Source organism: Schistocerca cancellata, chromosome 1 (genome assembly GCF_023864275.1).
Source record: "Schistocerca cancellata isolate TAMUIC-IGC-003103 chromosome 1, iqSchCanc2.1, whole genome shotgun sequence".
NCBI lineage: Eukaryota > Metazoa > Arthropoda > Insecta > Orthoptera > Acrididae > Schistocerca > Schistocerca cancellata.
In genome coordinates this window covers 1,098,752,627-1,098,779,571 of record NC_064626.1, presented here as the reverse complement: position 1 = coordinate 1,098,779,571, position 26,945 = coordinate 1,098,752,627, and positions in this window count along the sequence as shown.

Here is a 26,945-nt window from a genome sequence, read left to right as displayed (position 1 = left end):
CTGAAGCGAACGCTCGTCATTGTATACTGCTCAGATCGAGAGATGGAATAAGAGCCTTTGTTAAGTTTCCTTTCCAGTCGTTCAGCGTTAAAAATACGATGGGTTTCGGGGATTCAACCAAAATTCCAACAGAAATGGAAATTATTTTTTGAGTGAATTGTTATCCTTTTCTCATTCGAAGATGCATCACCGTTTACGAATAACGGCGACATTTCTCTTGTTGACAGATTTAATTGTACTACCTTTACCAAAACATAGTGTAATTTGCACAAAGTCATCTCACAGCAGCTATTGCGAAAGAATTCTGAAACACAGTGCCCCATTAAACAAATAATTGACATCGACAGAGCTCAATAGTTTATGAAAAATCTCATAGTATCGGTTTGCGGTAACATAAGAGAAGAAATTTCATGTTTATTTTCATACTAGGAAACTCCTGTTTCACTAGCTGTCGATACCTCTCAAAAATTACAGTCACCGGAGGAAAAAAAAATAAAAAAAGGAAGTATAAATACTGATATATTGCCATAGATAACAAAGTTCCGTGTGTTTAGGAATTGGCAAAATACTCTCCTTCTTGTGTGCTATCATCTCGTTTCGCAGTCTTCAGCGGTTTAGGAGATATGAGAGATGTTGTGAATATTTCATTCTCGCGGGCATGAGATCGGGAGCGAACGCGTTACATAAGATCCATTTTCTCGAGATCGGAGGCGGATAGAAACTTCCTCCCAAGTGTAAAGAAAGATTCAGCATGTTAGCTAAATTTCATACGCAGCAACATATGGTGTAAAACGCACCAAACACAAAATCATAGAAAATCCTCATTTTTCATTGCAAACTTTTCAAATTTTGCGTAGCGTCTGACTATACTGCTCCCACTACCCTGTGTCCGTGGCGCGCTGCACGATTCGAGCCGCCATTCACGTCGATGACAGTGATTTTGGAAACGACCATCGACCCACTGTAGCTAAGGCGTGGTTCACCTGAGTCGACACGTTTCCCTTGATCGACCGTCGAATCCTGATTGTCCCGTGGTGGTAATGGTGGTGGTTAGTGTTTAACGTCCCGTCGACAACGAGGTCATTAGAGACGGAGCGCAAGCTCGGGTTAGGGAAGGATTGGGAAGGAAATCGGCCGTGCCCTTTCAAAGGAACCATCCCGGCATTTGCCTGAAACGATTTAGGGAAATCACGGAAAACCTAAACCAGGATGGCCGGAGACGGGATTGAACCGTCGTCCTCCCGAATGCGACTGATTGTCCCGTGCCCACTCCAATCGTAATGGACGATGTCGTTGGATCAACACGTGAACACATAGAAGTAGTCTGCTGCAGAACTCTATGTTCAACAACTTATGATGAACAGTGTGCTCCGAAACATCTGTACGTGTACCAGCATTCTGTTTTTTCGGCAGAGATGCCACAGATCACCACCTGTCCTATTTTACAGAGCAGACAAGCCTCCGAACCCCGCGTTCTGTGAAGAATCATGGACATCCAGCCATTTAGGGCCTAGTGGTCCTTTCATTTTCCTTCCTCCTTCAGTAGATGCCCACGACAGTAGCCGTTTTCGAGATACTCGTTGACAGGCTCTGCGTAATAATAACCTGCGCTTTGTCGAAGTCGCTTATCTCAGTGGAATTTCCCATTTACAGCCCATATCTTCGCTAGGATGATACCTCGTCCGTGTCTGTTCCGCTCACATACTGCACATACTGCGTCACGTGGCTGCAACGCCACCACGCGGCATCCAACGTCGCGGTGGTCAGTGATCCTAATATTTTGGCTTATCAGTGTATAAACGGAGCATAGACGAATGGACAATAGCGACGATACAGGTCGCAAAAGAGGAAATTCAAAAATACAGGCAACCTTCCGAAGTCCAGATTGTGTTAATGCGTAGCACCTAGGAACATGCAACTCAGAAACGGCAAAGCTGATTGGTTGTTCGCGTGCTAGTGCCGTGAGGATCTATAGAAACTGACTGAAGGATGATGAAACCACAAGTGGTTGACAAGGTGTTTTACGTTCGTGACTCAGAACTTGGAGGACAGATGTCTGACCGCTTTGTACAGCTGTATCAGAGGCGATAAGCTCCAGGTCTGGGGACGGAACACAATGGTCGTGCAGCCCTGAGTGTTCCAGAGCACACTGCTCAGTGTGGAGAACACCGTTCACTCCACGTTATTGAACATGCAGCTCTCCAGGAGACGATCACTGTGTGTTCTCAAGCTGACCCAAAAACATCACCAATTACAAATGCAGTGGGCACACGATCATCATTATACCCGGCCGTATGTCAGTTTCCAGCAGTACTCCTGCAGCCTGTGTGTAGCCTGATTTCAGTGCCGCATGCATTTCTCCTTCCAGAGACTGTTTACAAGTATCTCAACTCCATCGCATGCTATGGGCACTTTTCTCCTGGTAAGCAATCCACTGACAGGCTGATCGCTAGAAGAAACCAGCAGGGGTGCTATCATCAGTTAAATGTAGCGCACAACTCAGCAACAGCAACGCTGTGGTCGAGGGGACTATTTTTTACTAGTTTGCCCATCAAGCACCGATGGGTATACCTTCTACCCTGCTGCAAATTTGTGACTCACCCTCCAGGAGACAGCGCTTCGCTGGACTTCACGCCGCCTACTTCCAGCGGCCTATCCGAGCTCCATACGGGGTTCATACCAAGCTTTTGCGAAGTAACGCCGGGCTCCTGCCAGACGCATGCAGGCCGATTCCCGCGGACAGATGCCCTCGATCTCATAGGCTTTGGCACACAAGGCCCAGCCCAGTGACTGTGTATCTACACTGCATTGTGTTGTCACCCCAGGAACAGAACTTAGACTCGTGCCTTTTAGTGCAGTCACCATAAAAGACACTTGATTGTATACACTGTGGTCAAAAGAGTCATGGGATAACTCCTAATATCGAGTTGGATCTCCTTTTGGCCGTCGTAATGGAGCAGCTCGACGAGGCATGCACTTAACAAGTTGTTCAAAGTCCCCTGAAGATATTTTGAGCCATGTTGCATCTACAGCCATAGGTAATTGCGGTGTTGGATTTTGTGCACGACTCTCGATTATGTTCCATAGTGTTCAGTGAGATTCATGTTGGGCGATGTTGGTGGCCAGATCATTGCCTCGAATTATTCCGAAGGTTCTTCAAAGAAATTTTTAACAGTTGTGGCAAGGTGACATGACCCATTATTATCCATAAAAATTCCATCGTTCTTTGGGAACATGAAGTCCATGAATGGCTGCAAATGGTCTCCAGATAGCCGAACATTACTATTTTCAGCCAACCATCAACTCACTTCGACCATAGGACTCAGACTGTTCCATGTAAAAAAAAAAAAAAAAAAAACCCGCACCGTTACAGAGCCATCACAACTTCGTCCATTGCCTTGTTGACGTCTTGGATCCTTGACTTCGTTGGGTCTGCGCCACACTCGGGCCTTACCATCAGCTCTTACCAACTGAATCCGGGACCCGTCTAACCAGGTCCCGAATTTCCAGTAATCTATGGCCCATCCAATATGGTCATAAGTCCAGGAGAGTCGCTGCAAGCGATATTCATGCTTTTAATGAAGTCACTCGCGTCGGTCGTCTGTTGTCATAGCCCATTAACGCCGAATTTCGCTCTACTGTGCTAACGCATACGTTCATTGTATGTCCCACATTGATTTATGTGGTTATTTCACGGCCGGCCGGTGTGGCCGAGCGGTTCTAGGCGCTACAGTCTGGAACCGCGCGACCGTTACGGTGGCAGGTTCGAATCCTGCCTTGGGCATGGATGTGTGTGATGCCCTTAGGTAAGTTAGGTTTAAGTAGTTCTAAGTTCTAGGGGACTGATGACCTCAGAAGTTATGTCCCATAGTGCTCAGAGCCATTTGAACCATTTGAACAGCTTAATTTGATGTGCAAAGTGATGCAAATAAATTTCTTTGTCGGAAAGTGTTCCATAGTATTTCTTCTTTTATTTCACGCTTCGTTGCTTGTCTGTCAGCACTTACATCTCTACGCAACCTCCACTGCCCTTGGTCGGTAAGTGAAGGCCGTTCGCCACTGCGTTGTCTGTGCTGAGAGGTAATGAATGAAATTTGGTGTTCTCGACACAGTCTTAACATTTCCGAAGTGGATTATCAGATGCGTCCTACTCCAACTACAATTCCGCGTTTAAAGTCTGTTATCTCCCGTCGTGCGGCTATTATCACATCGGAAACCTTTTCACATTACTCACCTATGTGAAACGACAGCACTGCCAATGCAATGTCCTTTTATACCTTGAGTTCGTGATACCACTGCCATCTGCATACCAATTGTCAAAACATTGTGATCGCTGCCCACCGCGACATTGGATGCTGAGTGGTGGCGTTCCGGGTACGTGACGCAGTAACAAAAGCAAGTAAGCGGGCAGACAAGGATGGAAGTTCAACCTAGCTAAGATATGGGCTGTAAATGGGGAAATCCTTTGACAAAGGGCAGATTATTATTACGTAGAGCCTGTAAACACTGCGAAGCCGTTCGAATATTCACGAGCTACTGTCGCGAGCACCTACGGAAAGAGGTAGAATGACAGTGAAGTGCCGGCCGGAGTGGCGGAGCGGTTCTAGGCGCTACAGTCTGGAATCGCGCGACCGCTATGGTCGCAGGTTCGAATCCTGTCTCGGTCATGGATGTGTGTGATGTCCTTAGGTTAGTTAGGTCTAAGTAGTTCTGAGTTCTAGGGGACTGATAACCTCAGAAGTTAAGTCCCATAGTGCTCAGAGCCATTTGAACCATTTTTTGACAGTGAAGTTACCACTAGGCGCCGAATGGTTGGGCAACCACGGCTCTTCAAAGAACGTGGGGTTCGGAGGCTTGTCTGCGCCTTAAACTAGGATAGATGGTGATCTGTGACGCACACGTTGTTTAACACAGGGCTCCGCAGCTGACCACCGCTACGTGTTCACGTGTTGACCCAACAACATCGTCCATTACGTTTGCAATCAGCGCAGGACCACCGCGATTGGACCGTCGATCAATGAAAAACTGTCGGCACTTCGGCTGAATCATTTTGCCACACTAGGTCGATGGTCGTCTCCACGAACACCGTCGTCGAGGTAAACGACAGCTCGAAAAGTGCAGTGCGCCACGTGGGAGCAGTATTATGCTATGAATTCTCCTGCGGTTGCATGGGACCTTTGACAGTAATCGAAGACACTTGCTGCACGGCAGCTGCGAACCACCTGCATCCCTTCATGCCTTATTTCTTCCCCGACGGCGCTGTTATCTTTCAGCAGTATGATTGTCAATATCTAGTAGCCATTATCTTTGCTACAGTGGTTTGAGGAACATTATAGCGAACACAAATCAGTGGCCCGTTATTACGCGATTTACATGACCTATGCGTAGACATATAATGCCACATATCTCGACAATCCTGTCAGCAAACTCTCGGATCCCTGATACTCATGATCAGTGATGTATTTCTTTCCAAAGAAGGACAAACAAGTTGTTAAGCAAATGCTCATGATTTTTTGGCTCGTCGGAATGTTCACGTCCGTGTTTTCGTTCCTGAAGTACAAACGCAGATCGCGGGAACAGAAGCCTGCGTGGACCACGGCGACATAGCTCAAAAGATTCACCAACATCTACTGCGACGGGAGTTTACAGTCTGTCCTAATAAAGTACGATGAAAGTCACATGAGAAGTTTGAAGGCAAGCGATGGCGAGGTTCGCTGTGGTAAACAGTTCTTGCCGAGACTCGGCCAGGTTACGAGGCCTCTTGGTGAAAAATACTGCCGGTGGAGGCACTTTGTTGTCGGAAAGTAGCTCCTTTTACTGCCTGTTCTCAATGGACTGGCGAACGGCTCTGCTGCGGATCTGGGTCGCAGGGTTCCCTGCGAAAGGGTGATTCCTTTACTAGTGCATGCACACTCATGCCAGGCTGTTCACCCGAGATTTATTTCGTCATAAAATACGCCTGGAGAAACTGAAGAATCACAATGCAAGACGTTCTAAACAGACATATCTGTGCAGTTAAAATTTCTCTGGCAGGAGACTACATGCCGTTTAGTGACGACATCCTCTCAACTATCTATGGGGAAACGTTATTACTATACCGGTACCTTCAACAGTTCCGGTCATTTTGTTGAAATTAACAGTTTAGAAGACTCATTGTGAACATCTCTGACTATTAATATAATAATATTATTGTTGATTTATTTAATCATAGAATAGAGATATCATATAACCGATATTTTCTTTCTTCCATTCCTTTTTAATCACAAAATAAAATGAAACGGAATAATTTTTGGCGTATACGGTATTTAAAAACAAGGACTTAAATTTCCAATCTCTGAATACCTATGTAAATTACCGAAATAATGAGCCTGAGAGGCCACATAAATACTATATTATCTTATTTTAACAAACCTGTGATTCATTTTCATTTGTCATTTCCGTACTTACTTATCTTTCTCCGTCTTCTCGTTGTGTGCAGTCTGGTTGCAGAATGATGACTTAACACTGTCTGTGTTCAATTTCGTAGTACTATGTGAAATATCTTACTTATGTTATCTGAGTAACATTTTCGGATTACCTATATTTCTTATGATTTACAGAGGCTATCTTCAAAAAATTGGAGCTGTATTGTTCAATGACTAAACAATTCGATTGCAATTTCTGATCTTTCATTAATCATTCTCTTAATAGAAAAAGAAACCATCTCCATCTATATCAGAGTCCATTGTCATTAATTTTTACATTTCATCTGAGTAAGAATTTTATTAACTTCCACGGTCGAGAGTCGCTGAACAATGATGGCAGACAATTATTAGTAATTATTTATCTTTTAGATCTTAAAATATTTCTTATTAAAAGCATTTATCTGTTTGTAAGCCAAACAGATGAACCTGCAGTAGTTGTAATGTGCCTTCTTGACGCAGCAATTTATGCATGTGAAACTTTGAAATCATTCACATTTTTCATTGTCACTTAACTGGAGGATTTTGTCTTCGAAGAAGTTTCTCTGTCGAGAGGGCAAATTTAAACTCTCGACCGTTTCTTGGTAATCTTTTGTAAAATATTTATTGGGTGTTATTACAATTGCACATTTCCATTGCATATACATCAGCCAATATCTGAGTAAAATATGATGATATTAATGGAATAAGTAGCGTAAAAACAACAGCTCGCAAAGTAACCAAGGAAAATCACAAGAAATTATTGCAGTCACAAATTTGTAACAAGTTGTAAATAACCGAAAATTTCATAGCAAGAGTTACAGGTTAAGGGTATCACTATCGAACCGCTCGTATTTGTATGTCACGACTATTACAGCATACATTAAGTAGTTCATTAACCACTCTAAAAAAACTTTCAATGATTTTTAACTTTTAAAACGTTTTGACAAGTTTCATTACCTTTAAAGTCGTCTAAAATACGGCCATCTTTTCTAGCGTGAAACTAATAAAGGGTGTCAATTCTAGATTTTTTTATATAAATGTACACATTTCACCTTTTAAATTTACTTTCTTTAAATTTAGATCTCAGTGCTTCTTCTTGGTAAATAAATTCAAGGAGTGTGAAAACTATTTCTGTGTAGTATGGTTAAATTTGGGAAATCCAAGAAAATGGATTGAGGTAATAAGAGTGTGGAAGAATTTGATGTAGAAACTAGCAAGTAGGTCAATCCAGCAACTTAAGCCATAGGTTCCAATTTCGTAGAAACCGAAGTGGAACTCCAGTCACAATTCACAGCCATTACTTCCCAAATGATGGAAGTCTCAAACCCACTTACCGAATTATTCAGAAAACTTCCTATCCCAAGAACAAGCTGAGGCAATTTTCAGACAAACAGCCCAAGAGCAATTTCCCCAAGCCAACAAAAATTATAAATTGTCATCACAACTGCAAATAAACAAACATTTTTAAAACATTTCAACCGAAATTTCGTAAATGAAAGAAGTTTACAGAATCTAGTGGGAAAAATCAGGCAATTATCGTCTCATGTGTGTTTGCTTGAGACAGCTCAAATTGATATCTAGCATACTGTTAAACCATCTCGATTTAGTATTCAGAACACCTATGTATCATCTAACGATATTGTTGTCTTGTAGATACTTACAAAATATTGACCTTGTGAGTACAAATCTAGAGGTTCCAATATCGATACAGAATTTCTCGAAACGTGTTAACATTGATGTACTGGACAAAATACCGTCCTTCGATGCAGACAAAGAAAAGGAAAAAACTTGTAACCACAGTCAAAATGTGACTGATAACCAAGATGAAAAATTACAGGAACGATTGAAAACTCAGGAAAAGAAATTTTCTGATAGTTTTCCAGTACGGATTAATAACGAAGGCATGTAGATTACCGAAAAACTGGACACTGAACTAAAATTCGTGGTACAGCTGGATTGTGGAGTAGTCATATCTGAAGAGGGTACTACTAGAGAGGAGTTTAATTATGACTTTAATCATATAAACTTGTTCTGACCAAAGGTCTTCTTGAGTGGCGAGACAATGAAACCACATAAATGAATGACATATATAAGGAATTGTCAATGGTCAAGAGTATTGTACATAGCACACTTCATTTAATTACTAGACGACGTGACATGTATACAGCCACAAGTCAGCATGACAGAGCATACAGTGACAACACAGAACAATTTAGTCTCTCTCCTGAGCATTCAGTTTTCTCCATGAGGCTGGTACCTACTTAGTCATGATTTAATGGAGGAAATTCTATTAAAGAACATATAGTTTGAAGGATTTCCTCCAGATAAGAAAACCACACACCTCACTGTGCTTATTAAAGAGTTAAAAGACGGTCCGTCAAACACAGAGACGGATCAGAAAATTCAATCCACCTCTGGCTATATTCGGGGTGAAACCACCCCCTAGGCAACAGAAACTCCAGAGAACTGCCCTATGTACGAACAATTCAAAAAAGCGTTCTTGGCAAAATATTGGTTAGCTTGCGTCCAAAAATAAGCCTGCATAGAAGTCTTTAGTCCTGAACAATATAATAGCAAACACTATTTGCGAAAATACTTTCGACTTTACATGAACAAAATGCATTACTGGGATGAATTGATCTCGCATAGGCATGTCATGTAAATACTGAAGCAAATCACCATTCAGTATTCGTAAGTAGTTAGTCCATGTCTGAGGAACCAACCTGGTGCACATAAGGAATACTACCAAGAAATGTACTCCACCTCGTGGGCAAAGAGGGAAGTGGTTTAACAAGCATTTAAAGAAACATGTTCCAACAGGGACTACCGAAACATCTTTGTCACCGTACAAACCACAGCTCCAAAGTAAAGATAGAATGTGTCAACTGCTGTCCTCTGAGACATATAAAATGAGATTGTCTTAAATTATGGTATCTACATGGTCAAAACCAGAAAACAAACACAATTCTCTCACTCCTATTATATACAGGGTGAGTCACTAATTGCATGGGACAACGAAGGCCATAATATGAAGTTGGTTTTTTGTTGCTAGGTGGGGACACTTCAGAGATATGAAAGTCAACTTTGCTTTTTTTTTAATGGCATGCTGTAGTTTGGTACTTATTTTCTGATAGAGGCTATCGAGACGAACCCAATGATGCGTAACAGTAAGGTCTTTGAAAGTCAAAGACGGTCATAAAGGTGGCATGAACGTCCATTTACAGAAGATGTTCGAAGTGATCACCAAATTAAGACACAATCGATCCAGATATGAGGAAGGAATTGAATCATTCAATGAATGGGACGACATGAAGCGAAATATGGCGAAATAGGCTCAACTATGGGGAAAGGAAGAAAAGAAACGGAAGCACTGGTGGTGGAACAAGGAATGTGAGGAAGTGGTAGAGATTCACAGGAAAGCCTGGAGAGACTGGAGCAGCAAGAAGGGCCCGGAAAAATGGGAAGTTTTCTTAGGAGCAAGAAAGTAAGCGGACCGAACAATAAGATAGACCAGAAGACAGAAGATGAAGCAGGAACTGGACGAGATTGAGACCAACTTCAGGAAAAACAACAGCAGACCCTTTTTAGGGAAATTCAAAAAGAGTCTCATTGGACACAAGGCTAGAGAACTGATTATAAGAGATAAGAAAGGGGAGCTGGCTGTCAGTGCGAAGGAGAACTATCGGATTTTTGCAGAGCACTTTCACGAGCTGCTGAACTGTAAACCACCTGAAGAAGATCTGGAACTGGGGACTGACACAGAAGAGAGGGAGCCACGCCCTCCAACCAGGAATGAAGTCGCACGTGACATAAGCGATATGAAGAATAATAAGGCAACTGGAGAAGATGGTATAGCAGCCGAGATGATGAAGTGGGGAGGCAACAAAGCAATAGACAACATGACCAACATAATTCACCAGATCTGGAGAACAAAGAAGTTGCCAGAAGGATGGAAGAATGCAATTGTAGTACCAATACACAAGAAGAGGGACAAGAGAGATGCAAACAACTACAGAGGAATATCGCTACTAGAGGTCGGATACAAGGTGCTGTCAAAACTATTGCTCAAGAGAGTAGAAGAACAGGTAGAAAGTACAGTTGGCGACTACCAAGCGGGATTCAGGAAGGGAAGAGGTTGTATAGAACAGATATTTATCCTGAAGCAACTGATAGAACATAGGGCCTTAAAAAACAAAAAGACAGTAATAACCTTCGTGGACTTCACAAAGGCGTATGACTCCAAACAGACTCTTGTTAGGATTCTGAAAAACAGAAGACTTGATGGAACTACACAAGAACTCATAAAAGAAATTCTGACAGACACAAAAGCAAGGGTGAGATTCAGAGAAGCATTGTCAGAAGAATTTGAGATAAAGACTGGTGTTAAACAGGGAGATGGATTGTCACCATTGCTCTTCAATATGTCACTGGACGAAGTGATCAGGCAGTGGAGAGCAATAAACGAGGAAATGAGAATACCAAAGACCCATGTGGGGGACAAAAAGGACAACAGGGCTCAAGTGGACTGCCAAGCCTTTGCAGATGACATAGCAATAGTAAGTGAGACGGAAGAAGATGCAAAGACACAACTCGACAACTTAAGTAAGGTAGCCAGAAAGGTGGGACTGAAGATCGCCTATAACAAGACAAATACATTAACCACCACTGCAGACTGGGAAACACCAGAAGGCAGTGTGCAAATGGTGGACAAATTTAAATACCTGGGGGAATTTATAACAGGAAGGAACAGGAGCAAGGAGGGAATAACAGAGAGGATAAAGAAGATGAGGTTAGTCTTCTGCATGACGAGAGAGATATACAATAAAAAGAATACATCCACAGAGGCAAAGATAAGCCACTACAAGGCAACAGTGAGGAATGCAGTATTATATGCTGCTGAGACGATGACAATAGGAAGAAATGGGGTAGAACAACTAGAGAAAGGAAGAAAGAAAAATACTAGAAAAATACTAGGTCCCAAAAGAGGTGGAGAGAGGTGGATGCGAAGACTTAGGGAAGAATTGTACCGGAACATGAGAACAATATCAGGGGAAATCAGACTCAAAAGGGCAAGGTTTGCTGGGCATGTAGTTAGGATGAGTATGGACAGAATGACGAAGAGTGTGTGGGAAACAACTGGGAGGACAAGGGGAAAGACAGGAACCGAGTGGATTGTTGAACTTCGGAAGGACTGGTTGGAATTGGGGATCAAGGTCGAAGGAAAATTGGAGGAACACATATACACCGACAAATATGCCGGAGATCAATGACGGAGAAGAATACAGGAAAAGATTAGAATGTCACCAGTGGAGCCGCCAGAAGAAACGGAAACTGAAGATCTCGGGAGAAGAGCGGGAGAGAAGAAGAGAAAGAATGAAGAGGTTCTGGGAGAAGAAGAAGAAAATGCAGTCCACGAAGGGGCTACCCGTGGTCCTACAGAGGCCGTAAGGCAAGAAGAAGAAGGTGTGAGACAGGGATGTAGTCTTTCGCCGCTACTGTTCAGTCGATACATCGAAGAAGCAGTGATGGAAATAAAACAGGGTTCAAGAGTGGATTGAAAATTCAAGGTGAAAGGATATCAAAGATAAGATCTGCTGATGACATTTTCTATTCCCAGTGTAAGCGAAGAGTGTTGTAGGATGTGCTGAATGGAATGAACAGCCTAATGAGTACGAAATACGGACTGAGAGTAAATCGAAAAAATCGAAAGTAATGAGAATAGCTAGAAACTTTACGTGATGATTGGTGATCGTCTAGTAGATGAATTCTGCTCCCTAGGCAGCAAAAGAACTCATGACGAGCGGAACAAGGAGGACATCAAAAAAAGACTAGCAATGGCAAAAACGGCATTACTGGACAAGGTAAGAGTTCTAGCATTAAACATGGACTTTAATTTGAGGAAGAAGGTTATGAGAATGTTCGTTTGCGGCACAGCATTACAGCACAGCATTGCATGATACTGAAACGTGGATTATGGAAAAACCGGAAGAGAAGAGAATCGAAGCATATGAGATGTTGTGCTGCGGAAGAATGTTGAAAATAACGTGGACCAATAAGGTATGTAATGAGGAGACTCTCCGCGAAGTCGGGGAGAAAAGTAATAAATGGAAAACGCTACCAAAAAGATGGGACATGGTGGCAGAGCATCTGTTGAGATAACACGGAATAACTTCCAGGGTACTAGAGATTACAAACTGTAGAGGAAGACAGGAATTAAAATACATCAAACAAATATTTGACTACTCTGAAATCATGACGTTAGCACAGTAGAGGAACTCGAGGCGGATTGCATCAAAAAAGGATGGAGGTTTATGTCAATACGAGGGAAGTTCAGTAAGTAATGAAACACAATTTTGCTCTCGGCGAGTTTCAGTTGAAAAAGTGTGGAATTGGTTGTGGGACATCGTGAACTATTCCCTCTTCAGCTGTCATTTTCAGAGACCATCTTATGGGGCATGGAACCGGATTGTTCAATGATCAAAAGATCCGGACGGCATTTTTGCTGTTTAGTTAACCATTCTGTTAATAAAAAAAGAAGTCATCTTCAATATTCGAGTCCGATTACATTATTTTTTGCAATTTTTTAGCGTAAGACTTCCATTAAACCTTCACGATCGAGAGTATCTGAACAATGACAGCTGGCAGCCAAACGAATTGACCTGAAACATCAAATTTTTATGGTATTGGGAATAATTATTACCTTTTTATGTTTTCGGATCATTGAAGATTTCTTACAGAAGGCATTTGTGCTTTATCTAAGCAAAAAATATAATCACTTCGCTCTTGGACTATGCTTGCTTGACGCTGCAACATGTGAACGCGAAACTTTTAAATCATTCGCATTTTTCAATGTCGCTTAGCTGGAGGATGTTTCCTCTGCGAAGTTTCTCTACTCGAAAATGGGCTTTTCAATTTCTTACACTCTGTTCCGAGTGAAATTGATTGTAGGAACCACAAACGCGACTTTGTGGAAATTCCTTATTCAAATTAGACCAACTTCTTCTTTTACACTTGTTGCTGTTGTGTTCGTCAGTCCGAAGACTGCATTGATGCAGCTCTCCGTTGTCGTCTATTTTGTTCAGGTCCCTTCTACTTTGCATAGCTGTTACAGTCTACACACTTTTGGACCTGCTTACTGCGCTCAAGTTTTGTTCTGCCTCTACGATTTTTACTTCGACACTTCCCTCCATGAGCAGATTGACGATTCCGTGAAGCCTCGGAGTGAGTTCCATCAACGTATCCACTGTTTTTTAGTCGAATTATCCATAAGTTTCTTGTCTCTCCATTTCGATTGAGTACCTTCACATAATGTGTCCAAAGTACCAATATAATTTTCAGAATTCTTCTGTAGCGCCACATTTCAAAAGCTACTATTCCAATCCTGGCGGAACTGTTCATCGTCCACGTTTCACTTCCATACAACACTAAGCTCCAGACTCATATCTCCAGAAGAGGCTTCCTAACACGAAAATTTATCTTCTATTTCAATTCTCTCTTTTCCTTTTCTTGCTGTTGCAAATATTCGTTTTAAACTTTCTCTGCTTCGGCCCTTACTAGTAATTTGCTACCAAAATAACAGGACTCATCCGCTACATTCGGTATCTTATATCCTAATCCAATCGCCTGATGTAATTTGACAACATTCAGTTATTCTTTCTTTTGCTTTGTGTTCTTTATTGATGAGACTATACATTACGTTCAACAGATCTTCCAAGTCTTCTGCAGTCTGTCAATATTACAAGGTCAGTGGCAACTTTTGAAGTTTTTAATTCTTATCCTTGAACATCAATTTCCTTTGCAGATTCCTCCTTGGTTTCCTTCAGTCTGCGTGATGTACAGATTGAATAAATAATGCAAAGGATACAATGTCTGTCCCACTTCCTTCTCAACTACTGTATAATTACTACGTCCTTTTCATGTCATTCAACTCTTATGCCTGCAGACTTATTTTTATGCAAATTGTCGTTAACCTTTCGCTCCCTGTACTTTATTCGTGATACTTTCAGTACTTTAAAGTGTTCCATGATTCCATTCTTCCGTAAATAATTCGCGTCAGTATTTTGCAACTATGACGCATTAACTGATGTTTGAGTAACACTGTTTACAGCACCCGCCCTCTTGGGACTGAAATTATTACATTTTTTTAAGTATGACGGTATTTCGCATACTTCATATAGCTTGCATATAAGGTGGTATAGTTTTGTTATGGTTGGCCTTCCGAAGTACCTCACACTCAATTTAACTTGTATAGCCTTCTTACATATTCCTTCAAGCTTTTAGCCTTGTCTTCTTTATATAGTACTTTAGTGCTTAGTACTTCCCAGCTGATCTGTTAATATTCATACTTTATTCTCCAAAGGTCTCCTTAAATTTCCGATAGGTTTCATCTTTCTTTCCCTTCGTAAAGGCTCCTAAGTCCAGCATTTCTCCTCTATCCATTCCCTCTCTTCCATTTCGCACTTTCTATCACTCTCATTGTTTATATGCTTTTCTTCCCTTTTGCCTGCTTCACCTAGTACGTGTTCTTACACTTTCCCTTCATCATTTAAATTCTGCGTCTCTTCTGTTTCCAAGAATTTCTAGTGGACCTTTCCTTATTGCTTATTTGATACTCCGCATCTATTTCATCTTAAAAAAGGTATCAATTCATGTTCTATTTTATTCTTTTCCAGTGATTCAGTTAATCATTGTCTTAATTTTATTCATAATGGATACGAAGTAACTGTTGTTAGAATCAGTGTTAATAGTGCGTGTTAATAGTGCACAATGCCAAAGCACTAAAACTGATACCTTTCGAAGGAGCAAGCCTTCATCAGATTTATTCTCCAGGAGCCCTATACCAGCAGAAGATGCTAAATTAAATACAAAAGGAAAGGGGCCAGTGGGGCATACACTGGCTGAAGACTGTGATACCCCTGTTTCTAATGACCGCTTCACATATGGAACGACGCAACTTATTTAAAAACTATCTTTGAAACGAATGATTCTACCTTCTTTAGTGGGATATCTTGTCTCCCTCACGCATTTTTTCCTTCTTCTGTCTTAGCCTCCGGCATAGACGTACGCTTTGAGAGGAAGTGCAGTATTTTCTCATGTTTGTACCTTGGTTTCTGACTCCGCCATAGCAGGTCCCAACGCTGATTGAAAAGGATGAGGGGGAGGAGCAACACCTCTATTAAAAACCTTTATTTACTTGGTGTAGGTGATAGTACCTTGAGAGGGTCCCTTGTCAGGTTTGCAGCGAAGACGGCAACGGTCGACTAGGTAACATAGGACTAGGCGCTCATTACAATTCCTCAAAAGGCGGAAGCAGCTACCCTCTCGGCTGGGGTTTAATTAACAGAAGAAAAGGGAAAGTAGATGTCTTAATTCCTCGTCGGCATTGTAACTAGGACAGTGGTTCCGAACCTGCGGGTAACTGCCTGTTGAGGGGTAACATGAAATTTTCTGAGAGGTAAAAACTAAACGATTGGATTCTGTTTCAGTGAAGAAACTAAATTATTTTCAAAAGATCATTACTATTATCCTAATGTTGTATGACTCTAATACTGATTATATAAGTTAGCAATAATTACTTTTGCTCAGTTAGTAGCATTAATGTTGTGGAGGTCTCAGCTTCCTCAAAAAGTCCACCCACAACACATATACACATATGTTGTACTCTGTCCTGTACATCTCTGATAATAAAAGTGAGACATATACTTGACAAACGCTAAAAATCTCAAGGAGGAATTAATTGACAGCACGAGGTAACAGTAAATAAGTAAGGGCTACCATAGTGCTGTTCACAGCTTTATTATTATTATAGTGGTTAGACACAAAGCATTAACAGCCTGGAGTAGTCCAATTTCTGCCGGTTCAGAAGCAAGGAATGCAGCAATCAAGTGATTTACAATTATAAATATAATGCAGACATCTCAACCTGTTTGATTTTAAATGGGGTTGCAGTGTGTAGGTGAATCAAGTGCCGCAGTGGAGAGGAGTAATGCAGGGGGAGTACGTTTCGTAACAAATATCTACCCTCACTGTTGATAGTTTTCTTGTCTGAGGAGGAGTTGTGGGTAGCACTTGCGATACACCACGAATTCCTTATTCATTCATTCCAACACACACACACACACACACACACACACACACACACACAGAGAGAGAGAGAGAGAGAGAGAGAGAGAGAGAGAGAAACTAAACATCATTCAAGTTTCATCATTTTAAAAATAAAACTGTTCCATGAAAAGTCTTTCATTTTAAAAATAAAAGTGTTCCATGAAAAGTCTTTCATTCTAAAGTTTAGGTAGGTGCCAAAGTTAGTGATAATGTGGGGGAGGGCGTCTAACAGGTTGGGGAGGGGAAGAGGAGGGCGGGGGTACTAGTTAATGTCTGATTGTACTCAGGGGTAACGGTCCAAGAAAGGTTGGGAACCACTAATCTAGGAGAAGGTATTCTGATTGAAAACCTGATTCCTCAGTGTGGGGGTTTTGGGTTTGAATCCATGTGAAAAACATAACTCATACGTTTCTAAGGAATAAGCCAGAGAGTTTTCAGAGTTGATGGCAAGGCCATGATAAAGGTGTTAAATATATATTGTGTGTAGGTAACTGGACTTTAGGCTTTAAATCAAAGAAATTAGAGCTTACAGAAAACTTGAAGCACAGAAGTATAAACACTGCTCAAATGACACAAACTAAGAAGAAACAGAGAGGAACAAAATATTTAAATAGTTACACGTTAATATACAGTGGAGTCAAACAAACAAAATAAGCAGTGAGTGAAGTAGGTATGCTTATGGATGAAAAATGGAAAAGAAAGCTAGACTCTTACGCCTACATAAAGGAGATGATAGTACTTGCTAGGTTCACAATTGATAGAGGACATTTATGTATCATTAGAATATATGTACTTGAAGAAGGAAATCACAAACATTCTAAAATATTTCCTGAAGAGCTGTAAAAACAAGAAAATAAATATAACAAGACGGATCATTTGCTAATATTAGGAGACTTAAATGTAGGAGTTGGGAGAGTACCAATTGTAGATACAATAGGTACATTTGGTGAAATAAATTTAAAATAAAATGGTAGCACATTAAAGGATTTTGCTGTGTTTAATCAGCTAAAAATTACAAATACCTTCTTCAGACAGAAAGGCATGAATAAATATCCCTGCAACACAAGAAACTCATGTTCAGCAACTGACTATGCTAGCTAATAAAAATAAGCTCTCAAGTGCAAGATACTCATTTGTATAGAGGTAATGATATGGGCTGTAATAACTTCTTAGCTACTTCGAAAATGAAGTATGGGCAAGCTGTGGGGAAAAAATGTAAAGAAAATCCAAAGCCAAAACTTGAAATATAAAGTTCATCTTCTACAGCAAAAATGCATAAGGAACTTATACCAACATAGACACACAAGGGAATTGCAAATGGTTGAAACTAAAGATAATATTGAAGAAGAAAGGGACAGATTAAAAACAGGAATGTTGAAAATAGCTAATGAGATACTAAGGAAACTTAAAGTATCAAACCAGAAAATAGATCTGAAAATATGGAGCTTAGAAATAGCTAACAACATTAAAGAGAAACAAAATTGCTTATAACGCCTATTTACAAGCAAAAACAAATGAAACCTGCAAAAGATATGAATGGATAAAAAATAAAACAAAAAATTTAATAAAGAGATATCACAATGTATCCTTGGGAACATTCACTGCTTATGTTGAACATGACATTCATGGAAGACAGAACATAGTGTTTAAAATTGGGAAGAATGTGAATAAAATAAAGAAAGATGATAGAGAAGAGCGATGGATACACTACTACAGATATTCATGGTATGAGGAAGACAGTAAAGAAAGTTATTCTATAAAAATTGGTAATAATTCCATAGATCAAATAGATATAAAATAATTAAAAGCAGGCTCACGTTTAACAAAAAGTAGAAAAGCCACTGGCTTTGATGGCATTAATGCCGAATTGATCAGGTATGGAGGAGCCATTTTAGAATTTTACTTCCTCCATTTTTAAATACATGTTAGCAGACGTCTTCTGTTCTTGAAGAATGAAACACAACTATAGTTTTTCAATATTTAAAAAAGGCAACAGGAAAGACACAGGAAATTAGGGAGGAATAAGATTACTAAATGCAGGATATAAGTTTATGGGAAAATACTCAATACAAGGCTACAAGCTATCGCTGAAATGCTAAATTTGTCTTTGAATCATTCTGCTCTGACTGTGCCAGAGGTACTTAATTTGCACTGGTGGTTAATCTCAGAACAATCAGACTTTAAAAAGGCTCATCTATGTAGTGATAAATATATTTATAATAAGACAAATTATCGAAAAACGTCGGAAATTTGGCTTAGAATCATAGGTAGCAATTATTGATTTTGAGAAAGCTTTTGGACAAACATCTTATTAAGAGTCTATATGCAAATACAAAAACAGTTGTATGTCCAGGTTCCAAAATGTCAGGTGAAATTTGAATAAACCGAGATATGCAACAAGGTATCTGTCCATCGCCCACTTAATTTAACTTGTGTAATGACGACCTAGTTATGAAGTGGAAAGATGAAGACGCTTGGGAATAAAATAGGACCAAGCTTACTATTAAATACTCTTGTATGCTGATGGACATATAATTATACAGGAAAAGGAAGATAACTTATAAAAATCAGAATGCAGATGGAGCCAAAACGCGATATATTACTGCTTAACTACACCTGTCAACAAGATGAAGACAGTGGCTTTCAAAGAAAAAATTCATTCATAAGGAAAATTATAAATGAGAAAATTTTAGGACAAGTATCCACTTCAGTTATCTAGGATGTGACATTAGTTTTAACTCTGACAAAGACACAGAGAAGAAGGTTAATAAATATCAAGCTATCTGCAGAACCATGAGAAGCACTTTGGAAAACAAAACAAAAAAAGGAACACAAACGAAGTTCAATAAAGTTATGGCTGTACCTACTCTTGTATATTATTCTGAGCCATTGACAGTAACAATAAAGCATAATCACATGTATAAGCAGGAGAAATGAAGTTCATGAGATATGTAACAGGCTGTAATAAAATTTATAAAAATGAAAATTGGAACAATAAGTTTAGATTTCAAAATCTTTTCGGTTAATGGCAAAGTAGAAAAGAACGTAATGAAATGGAAGAATCATGTTAAGAGAAGGACAGAAAACAGATTGCAAAAAAAGGATAATGACTTATCGAGCGACTGCAAAGAGAGAACTAGCTAGACCTCATATGAAATAGATGGATGGATGACACAGACTGGAACAGACGAATACAACACCTAATCCTTGGAAGGAAATGATGATGATTGTGTTTTCTATGACAATATATACGTTAAAAATTGAAATGTTCTTATTTTAAAAAGGTTATCATACCTACCTTTTCCTAAACTGCACTCCCTTGTTTCAGAATTTGTCGGACAAGACAACATGGAAGATTCGATAAGGCGATGTCATTGATCGTCCACTGTCATATGCCAATTTGTATGATCTATCATAGAACCGACCTTCATTATCTTTTCATGACTTATTAAGGCCCGTTACAATTTGCTGTTCACATATTTAAGCATGCCAACATTGGCGATGCAAATGCTTATTACCGATGCACAGTCTAGCCCTATTAACGACTGACCACGAAATCCAGCTACCCCAATTACTCCATTTTCTGTGTCAGAATCACTCGTATTCCATATATTATTAATGTTATTTTTGCTTTCAGTAATCCTATTGTGAAAAAAACTATTTTAATTATTATTATTATCATTAGTTGCTTTCATTAACGGCAAGTGTAATACTAATAAAGTGACAGTTATTACGGCAAATAAAGACTATACTCATAAAACAATATAACAAAATTGCCACGCAGACGAAAAATATACTGGTAAAGTTAAAGACGTTAATGAAAAGGAAGTCTTTATTATCGACAGTAGAGAAAAGTCTTGATGTTACATCAGGAATCTCATGGCTTCATGGCTTACGTTTCTATGTACAACACAAAAACGATGACCCATTACACCTTTGTAAGAAATTACGAAAATGCGTGATAAATATTTAAGGGAGTTTTGTGTCTTTGGGAGTACTTTTTTAAATAGTAATAATTCTGCTGCATTGATCGATGAGAACAATGATAATCCTACAACTGACGCACCCTGCCTTGTTTCACTGTACCTTCAAAATCTATATGTGAATACCTGCTGATGAGGCCATTGAGATGATTTAGCCAACTTATTATTTTATTGCATGAGTAAGAAAAATTATCTCATTACGAAACTGTCAAATTTAGAGAAAAAGGCAGCCAATAAACATCTTTAGAACGTGTCTGACTAAAATACAACAAAAAATTCACGTGTATCTGAAAGGAGTTAATTGAAAGAAAAAAAACCAGTGCTGTTTGATATGAAACCACTACGCATCTGGCAATGAGGCCCTTACGAATGGCCCCGATATTACTTAGGCAGACCCAATACGCCGCTCACTCCACTTTTTCTAAACAACCAGCGGGTATACGCCCCAAGGCACACACATACAGTGACAGCCTGTTCAACAGAGAACTAAGTGAAATAAGTAAACACTTCAGTCGCTGGCAGCGTAGACAAGAGTTACGATAAGCCGCAAAAAGATAATAAGGTAACTGGCCGAGCGTGAGTTTGATGTTGTAGATTTGACTATTACGACTGCAGTTCGAGGTGTGCAGCCCTATTGCACTGTGACAGACTATAACTTCAGTTGCTACAACAAATTCACTACTTCAAACCATCTTCCTGGAAGAACGTCAGCATCTGAGCAACGTTACAGACATGGAAATAACCGCTTCATTTATACAGCTGAATCAGTGATCTTCGTGTCTCGTACGTTCACTACTGCTGGTATCTTAAAAATAATTTTTCATGATCACTGGTATACAGTTTCATATTGCTATGCCCACTGTTTCGCCATTTCGTAATTTAAGCAAGTGTATGTTGCTCAATTAACTTTAATTTTTTTCTGTAGTCAGACTGCGGTCATTCATTAACTTTACATGGGTCGTAACTTCATTTACGACACGGCGTAGCTTGTTCAAAATCTGGGAATGTAAGAATTCAGTTATACTAGTAACTCAAACTGTAACCTGAGAAGACCATTTACAAGGTTAATACCGTTCATTATCCATTCTAAAATTAATTCATGGTCCTTCATGTGTCACCATATGCTTTGACACATAGCATAATAAAACCCTCCACACTGCTCTAAAAGGCAGTGAGCCGTTAGTTACGCCACTCCTAGCTTCTTGTGGTCTGTGGCAGTATAGCATGGCTTTATCAGTTCATCTGAGTCATGCCGCCTTTAGCAGACATTTCACGGTGTTTCGTTGTGTACATTAGTTTCAAATTAAGTCCTTAAAATCAACAGGCAACGATGCATTATGCGTTTGTTTAACGCTGATAATCAGTTCATTGGATAGGCCTACCAGAACAGTGATTGTGTTTACGGTTTCCTTGTCGTTTCCTCTTGATAATAACGTCCGTAACCGCGGATATGCCCCACGTAACATATGTGACTGTAATGGAGTGGTGTTTTCCTATACCTAAGCTACATTTCTTTTTGTTGACGCATTCTGAAGAACATCAAGCGTTATGCACCCAGCTATCATCCTTCTGAGACCGACTAAACACATACATGACGTTTACAATGAGTTGTATGAAGACTTTAACACAAGACAACGAACCATGGATCTTGCTGGGGTGTCGATAGCCAAACATATGGTGGAGAGGGGGGCGGGGGGAGGGGGGGTGTATCAGTCGAGAGGCCTCACCAATTAATGGTTCCTCACGATGGGCAGCAGCGTTTTCAGTAGTTCCATGGGTAACATTCTGGATGATTCACAGACGCTAGCCTACATGGCTTTACTATGTTGGTAGAGTGAACTGTTGAAATCAAGGAGAAACAACAGCTGCTGAATTTTCTGAGTAGACAGCTCTACTTTATGGCATAAAGTTGACGGCACCCACTTGGGTAAAATATTACAGTCCCCCAGTCCTGCCGCGCGGAGTGGCCGCGCGGTTAGAGGCGCCATGTCACTGACTGGGCGGCCCCTCCCGCCGGAGGTTCGAGTCCTCCCTCGGGCATGGGTGTGTGTGTTGTCCTTAGCATAGATTAGTTTAAGTTAGTTTAAGTAGTGTGTAAGTCTAGGGACTGATGACCTCTGCAGTTCGGTCCCTCAAGAACTCACGCATTTGAACATCCCCCAGTCCTGGTTTAAGGCCAGCGATTACTCAGGAATGAATCGAAAACTCTACAGCTAAGAGAGTCAAATGTTTCATTAATTAATCTAGAGGTAATTAAGTATTTAGAAAGAGAAATGTGTAGGCTGAAGTTATAGCGGTCATGGAAGTGCGGCGTCAGGGATTTTGGTCAGGTGAATACAGTGTTACCAACAAAATATGAAACAAATCTAAAGCAGGAGTATGTCTCACAACGGGCATAAAAATAAAAATACGAGCAAGCTGCTACGAACTGCATTTTGAAAGTATATCGGTGTACAATGCAGATACTAAGCCAACAGCATTCATAGTGGTGCCACTTCATAGGCATTCTAGCTCCGCATATGACGAAGAGATTGGAGCAATGTATGATGAGGTAAAGGGAATTATTCTGATTGTTATGTCTGTAATTACCGCGCTGTGATGCACTGGATACGTGGCTACGTAACTGACAATGTCAGTTTCATTAAAGCCATCTGTTCTGTCATAACTGTGGGTTCTTTGATTGCTCTGGGAGACGTTTGAGAATAACTATAACGTACGAAATATTAGCTCCTTTTGTTACAAGCTAAATGATTTGCTTAATTTTATACAATCCATTTCCTCAAAAGTGCCAAATCTCAAAAACTTTCTTTGAATATTAAAGCAACACCTGATGCACACATTTACTAATGCCTTCACTTGAAGCACAAAGCTCTTAACGTTCCATATAAGACACGAATAACACATGAGGCCTAAGTAGTCGACGTTGCCTCCTTGCCTGGAGGTCACGAACTGAGCAGTCTTCCACTGCTCGGTTGTTTATCAGCCTTCGTGTGGTGGCGCTGTGGAGCTGGGAGAGAGGCTCCTGCTCCGTCTGGGCCTCCCATTCGTCGGTGCGGGCTGCATCGAGACATCGCTAACTTCTATGATATCGATGCAAGTTGCCGACTTCGGTATGGTACCATTATCTTTGGACGACACTAAGCCTCGATGGCGTTGTGCTATCTTTGGATCCTCTGACTGACTGACGTCCCGGTAGGAGGCGCGAATGCAGGACTGATTCGCTCGGTTTATTGCTGTTTGCGAGTGAGGAAAATGGAGAATCTGAGGTGCGTTTGACGGGATGATGTTGGTACCAGGTAGCAGGTAGGGACTGAGGGGCCAATCTGTTTACATAGAGGTCACTGGGGCCTCGTGCTGTATTCGCAGTCGTATGCACGATAGCGTCCATTGTGGGTGATTTCTGGAGTTCAGAGAGCCAGTGCACCAGCATGTTGCCTTCTGTAATGTTCTCGCCGTGTGCATTTTGGATGCTGGCGACCGGAATAGTTCTTTGAATGATGGTATATGGTGCACTAAGGAATTATGGTGCGTTCTGTGTTCATTCCCTCTGTGAACCTCGCCTGTGAAGTTTGAAAGATGAGGTTTTGTTTCAATTACTGTAACCTATTTGAAGCCACTAGTGTAACTTTGCTGATTTCTATTTATGTATGTATATGAAAAGTTGTATGGGCAGCTGGTCTGTTAGAATCTCCGAGTTAGTGTCGGGTTACATTAATATTTACTCAGACGGGCCACTGAATGAAATGGTAAATTTGTCTTTGAATCGTTCTGCTTCGACTGTGCCGGAGGTACGTAATTGGCACTGCTGTTCCCATTTGTTGTTCCTTAGTTTTAAGTCATTACCTATCTATTGTAAGTTTTGAGCAATGTTGAATCAGCATTTGATGTTTTAAACTAACGTTCTTTTAATTTTGTATTAGAAGGGTTTAAATCTTGAGGGCCTTCAAGCTCAATCTTATCTGTAGATGTTAAGCCTGAAGACCGCGCCAGGCGGGTAAGCTTGTATCTATTGTTCTGTAGTTTCAAAACAGCAATCTATATCTGTTGGTAAAGCCGGCCGGAGTGGCCGAGCGGTTAAAGGCGCTACAGTGTGGAACCGCACGACCGCTACGGTCGCAGGTTCGAATCCTGCCTCGGGCATGGATGTGTGTGATGTCCTTAGGTTAGTTAGGTTTAAGTAGTTCTAAGTTCTAGGAGACTTATGACCACAGCAGTTGAGTCCCATAGTGCTCAGAGCCATTTGAACCATTTTATATCTGTTGGTAAATCTACTGTTGATTATCACAAGTGTCTTAGTCTTTTATATTAAGTTTTAGTACAGCAATAGAAATTTATGCTTAATATTAAAAGGTTTAAGCCTTATTCCTTTACCTTAGGGTTAAGTAATTGCTTAGCGAAAGTTACGTTACTTTAAGGGTTTTATTAAATCTTGAAAGGCCTGAAGACCTTATTGCCGGAGTACTTGATTTGGGTGTCGTACATTGCTAGTTGACAGCCTTGGCTTCTGTGCCTCAATATTGTAATTGACACAGCGATTGCCCCTGTTTACGTACTTTGTATATTGGCCTGTGCATGTACCTGGACGGCGTGTTCTGTGACCGTTAGCTCTCGCTGGAGTTTTGATTCAAGTTGCAGCTGCTAAACAAATGTTTTCTGGATATTATATCTGATGGGTGGTTTTAAGTAGCTGCCTTTTCGAGCCTGCACTGTCTTCTGATCTAAGTAACAAACCTAAGAACCTATCCTGTGTACATGAGTTTACGAACATTTACTGTACTTAAGTTTTTGAACGTTTAAATTCCTTCTGTAATTCACCGCTCTTGATAGCTTAGCCTAATTTGGTTGCACAGTTCTTGTAACTCATTCCAAGTTTACCAGGTTTAAAGTTGTAAATTTTCCCTCTTTCTCAGAGGGCTGATTCTTGTTCTTGGTTATTGTGTAATTTAATTTAGGAAACTTTACTTAATTCCACCGTTATGCTTGTCTGGGTTTTATTGGAGGCCCTTATGCCTATTTAAAATTTTCGGTTAGTTTAACTTGTTGTCTACTGAGTTTTAAGATTGGCCCCTACGGGGGTAAGTTTGATTACGGCCTACTTACTGTGGTAAATATTAGTTATTCGCATTATTGTTTCTCCAGTTTTAAATTTGCCTGTGTAAATGATGCTTTTTTGTTTAAAGTGATGTTTATCTTGCCTTAAAGACTGCTTGTGTAGGAGAAACTTGTTGTTCATTATTGTATATCACGTGCAAGAGAAGATAGTGGTTTTAGTTATCATTCTGAATGTCGGTATATTTTGAAATATTCCACACCTCCTACCCTTTGTTCATTTGTTCGGGCATTTCCGATACTACAATCACTTTTAACTCTAGTCCATACTAAGAGAGTAAATGGATCGCTTGGACGCTAAGTCCAAACTTTTGACAGAGTTACACGAACACTTGGATGCGAAGTCCAAGAATTAACTTTTGTTCATGATATGCTGCATGGTCTGTTGATGGCTTTCTGATGACCACGGCTTGTCTGTTCGCTAAACTCGCTGTTGCTGACGGAATCGGAATGTAACAGGGGGTGGCTCCCCCCAATCTGAACTGTTTTCTTGGAATCGGGCTGCTCTTAAATACCAGTGGGGCGGAAGAATATGTGTCTCAATCATTTGCCTACACGCGATCAGAGTAGGAAAAATAGTGAGCCGATGGCGAAGTTGATACCGCTGGGCTGGCTGTAGTCTTCCCCAAACCGCCCCGTAAACATATTGTTATTTACATACTGTTGGCGTCTACCGGTTTATGGAACCCAACGGAAGTGGCTGTACTGCATTATGTCCTAAGCCCTAGACGACGCAGATAGACAATGGAGACGAAAACTTGATTGTGGTGGGAAAAAGGAATGAAAATGAAAACGGGCTTGTAGAAAATTTTGCACAGTCAGAATTGAATCATTGCAAACACTTGGGTTAAGAATTGTGAAGGAAGGTTATGTGCGTGCAAGATATCTGGAGACACCGAAAACTTTCAGACAGATTGTATAACAGCACGACAGAGATTTCGAAACTAGATTTTATCCTTCACACATTCTCAGGGGTAGATGTGCTCTCTGACCATGATTTATTGGTTATTAACTGCTGATCAAAAGTGAAGAAGCGGCAGGATATAGGATTCTAAGCAGATGGGACTTGAATAAATTGAAAGGTCGAAGAGATTGTTGATGTTGTAGTTTCAAAGGTGCATTAGGCGACTATTAATGTTCACATGTAGACTCAAGCGTCTTTCATAACACAAAAGCGCAAAAACTGATGCGTCTGGAAGGAACAATCCTCCATATTTAGAAACTTCTACAAGATTCTTATAAAAGTGATAAAGACAAAAATGTAGTCAACAATATTAAAAACTCGTTGTCACTTCCCATGAAGTCC